Source organism: Rattus norvegicus, chromosome 4 (genome assembly GCF_021556685.1).
Source record: "Rattus norvegicus strain SHRSP/BbbUtx chromosome 4, alternate assembly SHRSP_T2T, whole genome shotgun sequence".
Lineage (NCBI taxonomy): Eukaryota > Metazoa > Chordata > Mammalia > Rodentia > Muridae > Rattus > Rattus norvegicus.
In genome coordinates this window covers 42,127,458-42,135,370 of record NC_141537.1, presented here as the reverse complement: position 1 = coordinate 42,135,370, position 7,913 = coordinate 42,127,458, and positions in this window count along the sequence as shown.

The following is a 7,913-nucleotide window of genomic DNA, read 5'->3' as shown; positions in this document are numbered from 1 at the left end:
TAACAAAGAAGCATTCAAATATTTGAGCTTATGGATGTCAGCTTTCTGTCTAAGTTCCACTCAGTAGTTACCTGGCAAGAGCCAGGTGTGCCTGATAGAATAAAAGGGGCTGCTTGCCCCTCCTCCTTCTCCCACTCTTGCTCTCTTGCTTCTCTCTTGCTCCTCCTGCCCCTGTTCTCTCCCCATTACCTCCCCCATCCTTTCCATGTGCTCATGGCCGGCCTCTACTTTTCTTCTTCTTCTTCTTCTTCTTCTTCTTCTTCTTCTTCTTCTTCTTCTTCTTCTTCTTCTTCTTCTTCTTCTTCTTCTTCTTCTTCTTCTTCTTCTTCTTCTCCTCCTCCTCCTCCTCCTCCTCCTCCTCCTCCTCCTTCTTCTTCCTCTTTTTCTTTTCTTCCTCTTCCTCCTCCTCTTCCTCTTCCTCTTCCTCCTCCTCCCTACTCCTCTCTCTCTCTCTCTCTCTCTCTCTCTCTCTCTCTCTCTCCCCACACACACACACTTTTTTCTGCCCCTACTACCCTCTTAACTCCCCTCCCCATGCTCTGAATAAACTATTCTATACTCTATCCTCTTGCGTCTGGTCCTTTATGAGGAAGAACTGCCTCAACATGGGCTGGCAGAGGCACCCCCTTCCTCCACATTTCACCACACCTCCATAGAACATAATACCCCCTCTCTTTATCTTTTTATAAACACATTAATGGAAACATTCTAACTTCAACAACCATAGGTAAATGTAAATTTTCCTGCTAGCAATGTTAGAAAAAGTGGAAAGAAATGGATAAAATAAAGTATAATAACTTAGCATGTCTGTAATGTCATAAATCCATCATGAAGTCAATATAAAAGTTGCTGTCCAGGCAAGGAGATTTCTCAGTTAAGTGCTTGCCTTAGAAGCATGAGGATGTCGTTTGGTTCCCAGCATCAACACTGAAAACAGCAGCAACAGCAGCAGCAGCAGCAACAACAACAACAGTAACAACAACAACAACAACAACAAAACCTCATATAGCAACAGTTTTCAATAAGTGCAATCCCCTGCTTGGAAGAAAGAGACAGGAAGGGCAGAAATCCCTGGAGCTTGCTAGCCACCCAGGCTAGCTGAGTCAGCCAGCTCCAGGTTCAGTAAGAGACCCTATCGAAAACAGTAAAGATGATCAGTATTTGAAGAGGACACCTTCCTCCTCCTCATCATTAGTATCTGCAGTCAGTGAAGCTGTGAGTCAGGGAAGTCAGCCAAGAGTAATCTAGTGTAATAACAGATGTGGGTAGCAGATGCACAATGCACAGGACAATGCTCACTGGGGCTGAACGATGGACGCAGAGCCCTCGGAAAGGTGACGAATGGGCAGAAAATGTTCCGTTTATTATTTCTCTGTAGATTATTGAGAGATATTTGGGTTGTTTCTACTTTCTGTTTCTGTAAATCTCTATGAACATTAGTATACAAATCTTTCCAAAGACATGCTACTTTCATTTATTCGATGACCGTGCATGCATGCAGTATGGCTGGATTACTTGGCAATTGTATGTGTAAAGTTTTAAGAAACCACCAAACTTTTCCAAAGTGGCTATATCCTTTATGCTACTGCTAGCATTAGTACGTAATAACACCGGCACGCAGGCAGAAAAACTTTGAGTAGCTTTTATTTTGGGTAGAAACAATATCAGGCATGTGAAATGAAAACATTTTGTCCTAATCGGTAACTATACTTTAATGACAGTGCCTCTCAAAGAGCAAAAATTCTTAAATTGATTTACTTATTTATTCAGTGTGTGTGTGTGTGTGTGTGTGTGTGTGTGTGTGTGTGTGTGTGCGCGCGCGCGCGGGTGAGCATGTCTGCTTGCATGCATGTATAGGGTAAAATCTGCCTCTGTCTTCCACATCAGTCTCACACTCCATTTGTAGCCTGGAAAAAAAACTTCTAATTTTTGATAGTAATGTATAATTAAGGTAACTTAAAATTCCTGTGGGAGCTAAAAAATCAGTAAATGAATATTGCAAGGCAATGTGATATGCGTAATTATCAGGATTTAACAGAATGCACAGAGAAATGATATATGATGCAGGCTTAAGGATTAAAGACTGATTAGAAAAGGCAATGCTTGAATAGGGAATCACCAAGTAACGTCAGAAGTGGAGTTTGATGTAAGATAGCTGCAAGTACAATGCTGTGAAAATGTGTTTAAATAATCAGAAACATCTGTATACCCAGAGCATAAGTGATCTGTGAGGCCAAAATCAAAATCAAAATTAGTCTAGACTCATGGAAAATTAATTAATCATAAAGCATCCTATGCAGTGAGGCCTGACAATGTTACACATTGTGTTTAGATACACATTTCAAAAGGAGAATGCCACAACAGTGGTTGAAACCTAATAGGAGGTCAAGTGGGCAGGAACCTGTTGTTTGAGAGACCAGAGAAGAAAGATGTGATGGTGACGCAATACACAGGAAGTGTGGCCAGAGGATAGAGGCGAGAAATGCAAAATAACGACATGCTAGAACCAACACTATGTGATTATTGCTCAACATTTCCTGAGAAGCTGTGAGAAGAGAGTTATCATTTGAAATGTAATCATCTATTTTATGGACCTTGTTTCCATATGAAGCAATGGAATAGGGTCAGTGGATGAATGGTAGGCTAAAGTAATCAGGAAAAGGGCAATAAGGGTATTAAATGGTGGATAAATGATAGCGGAACCACATGGCATCCACTCTTTTCTGTTACTTTGCTAAAGGACCATGGCCAAACACAACTTATAGAAGGAAAGGTTTATTTTGGCTTATAGTTCTTGGGGGGAGAGTCCACAATGGTAGGGGAAGCATGGCAGCAGACAGCTAGAATAGAAAGCTCATGGATTGTATTTTTCCCTTACTCAGGAAGTAGAAATAATAAGTAGGAAATGAGGTGAGACTGTAAATCCCCAAAGCCTTCGTGCAGAAAGACTATACCTCCTACAAGTTCTACAACCACCTTCCCCAAACAAAACAAAACAAAAAATGTCATTAGTTGGAAACCAACTATTTAATTCATTCGTCTATTGAAGATATTTTTCATAAAAACTATTACTTTTATCCCCTAGGCCCTTATAGGAACATGGCCGTATCATAATGTAAAATGCATTTGTACAACTTCAAAGTTGTACATAGCTTGTTATAGTCTCAATGCCACTCTAAAATTCTAAAATCTCTTAGCTGTGACTCCCAGTTTTTTAATTATATGTTTCCAATATAAAATGGTATAGAATATATATTACTATTTTAAAGCAGAAGAATGAGGAGATCAAAGATGGATCAAAGGAAGACAAAAATCCAGTGGTACAAACACCAAATCATGAAACTTTATGTCCTGTATCCAGGATTTCGGTTTCAAAGACCTTAGACAGCTTGTTCCTCTAGCTTTGCCATTGCAACCTCTCTCTCTCTCTCTCTCTCTCTCTCTCTCTCTCTCTGGTTCCACTCCTAATGTAAAGCTCTTCTTGGCTGATGTCTCATGCTTTTGTCATTTCCAACATCTTGGGGTCTCTTCTGCAACTGGGGCTTCATTTGACAGAATAACACAATGGCCTCCCAGGGTATCTTTGCCAGAACCTCAACTTTGTCCTCCAGTACCTGGTCTTAACAACTCCCGAAAGAAACTGAGGAAAGATCCAAGATGCCATTACTCTTGCAACCTTCACGTCTCTACATCAGCACCTTGCAGATCACAGTCCCAGGTTTAGCTGCCAGCTTGAGATAGAGCCTTACTTTTACCACATTAGCAGCAGCAGCTTTTGCATTTATTTCCTTTCTGAGGACAAAAGACTCATTAGCCTCATCCTTTTCAAGATTTGGATAAAGAGATGAGGTCTTATCTCAGCTTACCTTTTTTATCTTTAAAAAGCTAAGATAGAGGTTTTAATGGCACAAATCTCCTTAACAATTTCTGTTCTTTGTCTTCCCAAGTTTCAGGGTTTGCCACTTTTCTTTTCTTCACTTGATGCTGTTTCACTGTCAATATGCACAGGAAATAATTAGCAGTAGCCGTGTAACAGACTCGACATTACGTTTCTTTAAAATGTCCTCTGCTGGAAGACTGTTTAGTCTGGCCTCAGTGGGAAAAGATATGCTTAGTCCTCCAGAGACTCAAGACCCCAGGAAAAGGGGATGCTGGGAGGGAGGGGGAAGACATCTCAGAGGCAAGGGGGAGGAGGAATTGGATGAGGAACTGTGGGAGTGGATGGGAAGAGGGGGCAACAGACAGAATGTAGATAAATAAAACAATTTTTAAGAAGAAAGAAATGCCCTATGCCTTAATCAAGACTTGAAAAAAAAATTAAGACCTGAGCAGAAAAATGTCCAAGTTCCTTGTCAAAAGCACACACGAATGGCTTCTTGCCAAGTTGCTGAAAGTCTCTTTTCTCCTATGAAACCTCATGGTTTAGACCTCCGCTGTCCACATTACTCCCAATATTACTGACTTCCAGGCTCCTACTAGAATGGTCCATTAATTTCTCCTCATAGTATTCATGCTTGTCTAATGAAGCTCCAAAGTATCCTATATTCCTTGATTTTTTTTAAAGCACAACAAATAAAAATATGGTGAGGTTCTTCATGGCGATAACTGCATTCTTGCTACCAGATTCTGTATTGGTTATTTTCATGTTGTGATACAAAACAATTATTGAACATAACATACAGAAGAAAGAATTCATATTGGCCGACTATTTCAGAGGGAGAGTCCACAGTGGGGCTGAGGTACCCCTCAGACATGGAAACAGACAGCTGGAGCAGGAAGCTCACTGATCCATTTTACCCGACATACAGGTGGAAAATAGGTTATAGGGTGAGATTATATGTCCTCATGTAAGATTCAAACTTAAGGACAAAGGCTGCCTTAGGCAAACACCAGGTAGCTGGGATTTAACACACTGTCCAAAGGATTTAGGATAACACCCTGTTCCTGGAAATGAGCTAACCACCCTTAGCAGTCCCCCGTCCTTGTGAATGAGCTAACCGCAGTAAGAGTGGGATCCTTCTCCACCCCCTCTGTGTGCCAAAGATATTTCCCCACTAAGGGCCTCTAATGAATTCAAAGTACAATAAGCGGCCACCAATGAATTCAAAGGTATTAAGCCCTACCAAGGAGAATAACCAACTCATGCTGTAACCTAAAGGTTAAACCCTGAAAAAGTATAAAAAGTATGTGCTTTTGTTCTTTGGGGTTGCCTATGTCCCAATTACAGGGCCACCCCAGTGCACTGGATCATTAAACCTCTTGCTTGATTGCATCGCTCTCTGTCTCCGTGTTTTCGTGAGTGGGACCTCCCGGACATAGGGCTGATCGGGTCCTACCCTCAGAGCTTGTCCTCTCCAGCAAGTCTCTTTCTCTTCAAGTTTCTATAAGCACTCAAAGAACCGCTTCCAACTGGGAGTCAAGTGTCTAAATATACAAGCACGTGCCAATGTTTCCCATTCAAGCTACCACAACTACTATACTGAAAATATACCCCATCTGTTTTAAATATTGAAAATTGCATAAATTCACATCTTTCTTGAAGAGTTCTGAGTAGGCCAATAATTACCTACCAGAGTTAGAGTCATGATTAATATATTCCTTACTATATTAGTCTTTTGTTATTGTGGGAAAATACCTGAAGAAAACAGACCAAGAAAGTTCTTTTTTGTTGTTGTTTTGCTTTGTGTTGTTTTGGCTTGTGTTATTTCAGTCCACGGTAGTATGATTGAAGGATTAGGTGAGGTCAAACATCTGGTTGGGAAAGGTGTGGTGCAGGAATTGTGACTGTGGATGGTGATAAGAAAACGGAAAGAGAAAAATTTGAAAAGGAAGGAGATAGGAATGGGTCTATCTTCAAGGTCACAGCCCTAGTGACTACTTTCTCCATCTAGAGTCCACTATCTAAGGTCCCTGTCAATTCCCAAAATAATACCATCTGCTGAGGACTGCATCTTCAGCTCATGAGTTTGGGAGAAACAGTTTAAATTCAAACTATAGCTAAACCAGAGCATCCAAAGAGGCTCAGATGAGATAACCCAGTTACTAAGTAACAACGATTCACCTAATGGTGGGGAGAGTTGAAAAAGTGTCAGTAGCAACTTGATTTCATATGACCATGATGGGATGCACTTAGAAAAGTCAATGAAACAGACTGCTGCACATCTATGCTACATGATAGTCCCTATTGCTCCTAAGACATACACCTGTAGAATATGTTACTGTACTGAATCTGGCAGCTGCCACAGTAGTATTTGTGTGTAGATCCCTATCTAAACATAGAAAAGACACAATAAAGTATGAAGCAATTAGAATCTTGCAGCTCTCTTGTAATATGGGATAGCTCATATAGATGATTTTTGGTTTTTTTTTTGCTGTTGTTTACCAAAAAGGAAATGGATTGCAGTAGTTGAAGGAATGCCGGACAGGGTAAGGCAGTGCAAAGGTTTCTCCCTTGTACTGTTACTGAGACCATTTGATGTTGAACTAGAATTTTATCTCTTAGACGGAGAATACAATGGAAAATTATCCAGCTCTATTCTAGGAACCAAAAGTCCAGTTAGCTAGGTAATTCACCACAGCCTGTTTTTGCAGAATCCCCTCCAGCTAAACTCTTACCATAATTTCTGTTTGATGGCTTGCTTCCGTGAAGTTGCCCCTCAAGCTGTCAAGCAAGTTGTACGATTTCAAAAACCCCTGTCCTGGACACTCAGAGTCACACCTCAGTTGGCTGGCTGTGGTTCTCATAGCTGTAACAAGTGGGAGCTAATAAGATTTGTTCTCAAAATATAACAGTTCAGAAAAGCACTAGTAGATCCATTAGAGAAAGATGGGCAACTTTCAGGTGTTTATGTGGCTAATTCAGCAAACCCAAAAGCTCAGCAAAAGTACTTTCCGTTTCAACGATTAAGCAAGATCATTCATATTAAAGATGAGGAAGAGATAATCTGTTAGACAGAGTCAGAAGGCCTGGACAAAGATTTAACACGGAAAGAGTTACAGATCAAGGCAAAACTTCTGAGCAACAGTATGAAGAACCAGCCCAAGAACAGAGTATGAGCCAGAAATACTGACAGTTTTCCTACCGAAGGTCAAAGTCAGCCCTTAAGCTCGGGAAGTTCAGGATCCACACAGGCAGAAAAGATGGAAAGTAAACATTCGTGAAGAAGCGATAGGAGGCTGAGTAGTTTGTGCAGCAAGAACACAGCCCCTGATGACAGGGGAGGGTAGGAGGGGAAGAAAAGACACATTTCTATTCTTTATCTGTGGCAATCAACTGGGAAGATTAAGCGGAATATTCAGTACTGAAATTCCGAAGACAGTGGTTTGAAATTATTATTACAGAAGGCAAACACAAAATCCAAGTTTCTCTTTAGCAAGACACCCTTGCTTTACTCACAATCAGTACTCCAGGGAGCAATGAAGTCTGTAGCTGCTTTAATCTCCATCAGAACCATGGGAGGGGAGGGGGGATGCTCCCTAGACAGAGGCCAAGAGAGCTCCGTGGAATATTTACTGGCTGCTACTGGAATGAGGGATTGCAAGTCCCCAGAGCACCAGTCCACCTCCCAGATCTTTCCTGGAGGCTTTCAGTGCAATAGTGATCAGCTCTGTCTTGTCAAAGGCAGAGGCATAGCAGAATGACAGACAGCCATCCCTCCAGCATCCCAGGTTTTCACCAGTGCCACCTGTTCAAGGACTCTGGACAGGGCTGTCTGTACAATTGTCTTAAGGCTCAGAAAGACAGACAAGCTAGGTTGCACTGCGGGCCTGTTTGGGCCTGAGGTTCGAGGTAAGACTGTGCCAGTCCTTAAAACACAAGATACAAAGAGATCTCCAAGGCTCTGCCACTGCTGAGAATGCTAGTTTGTTTGAAATACAGGGTAAACTGAATTGATCTAAAGCATCAGCAGATC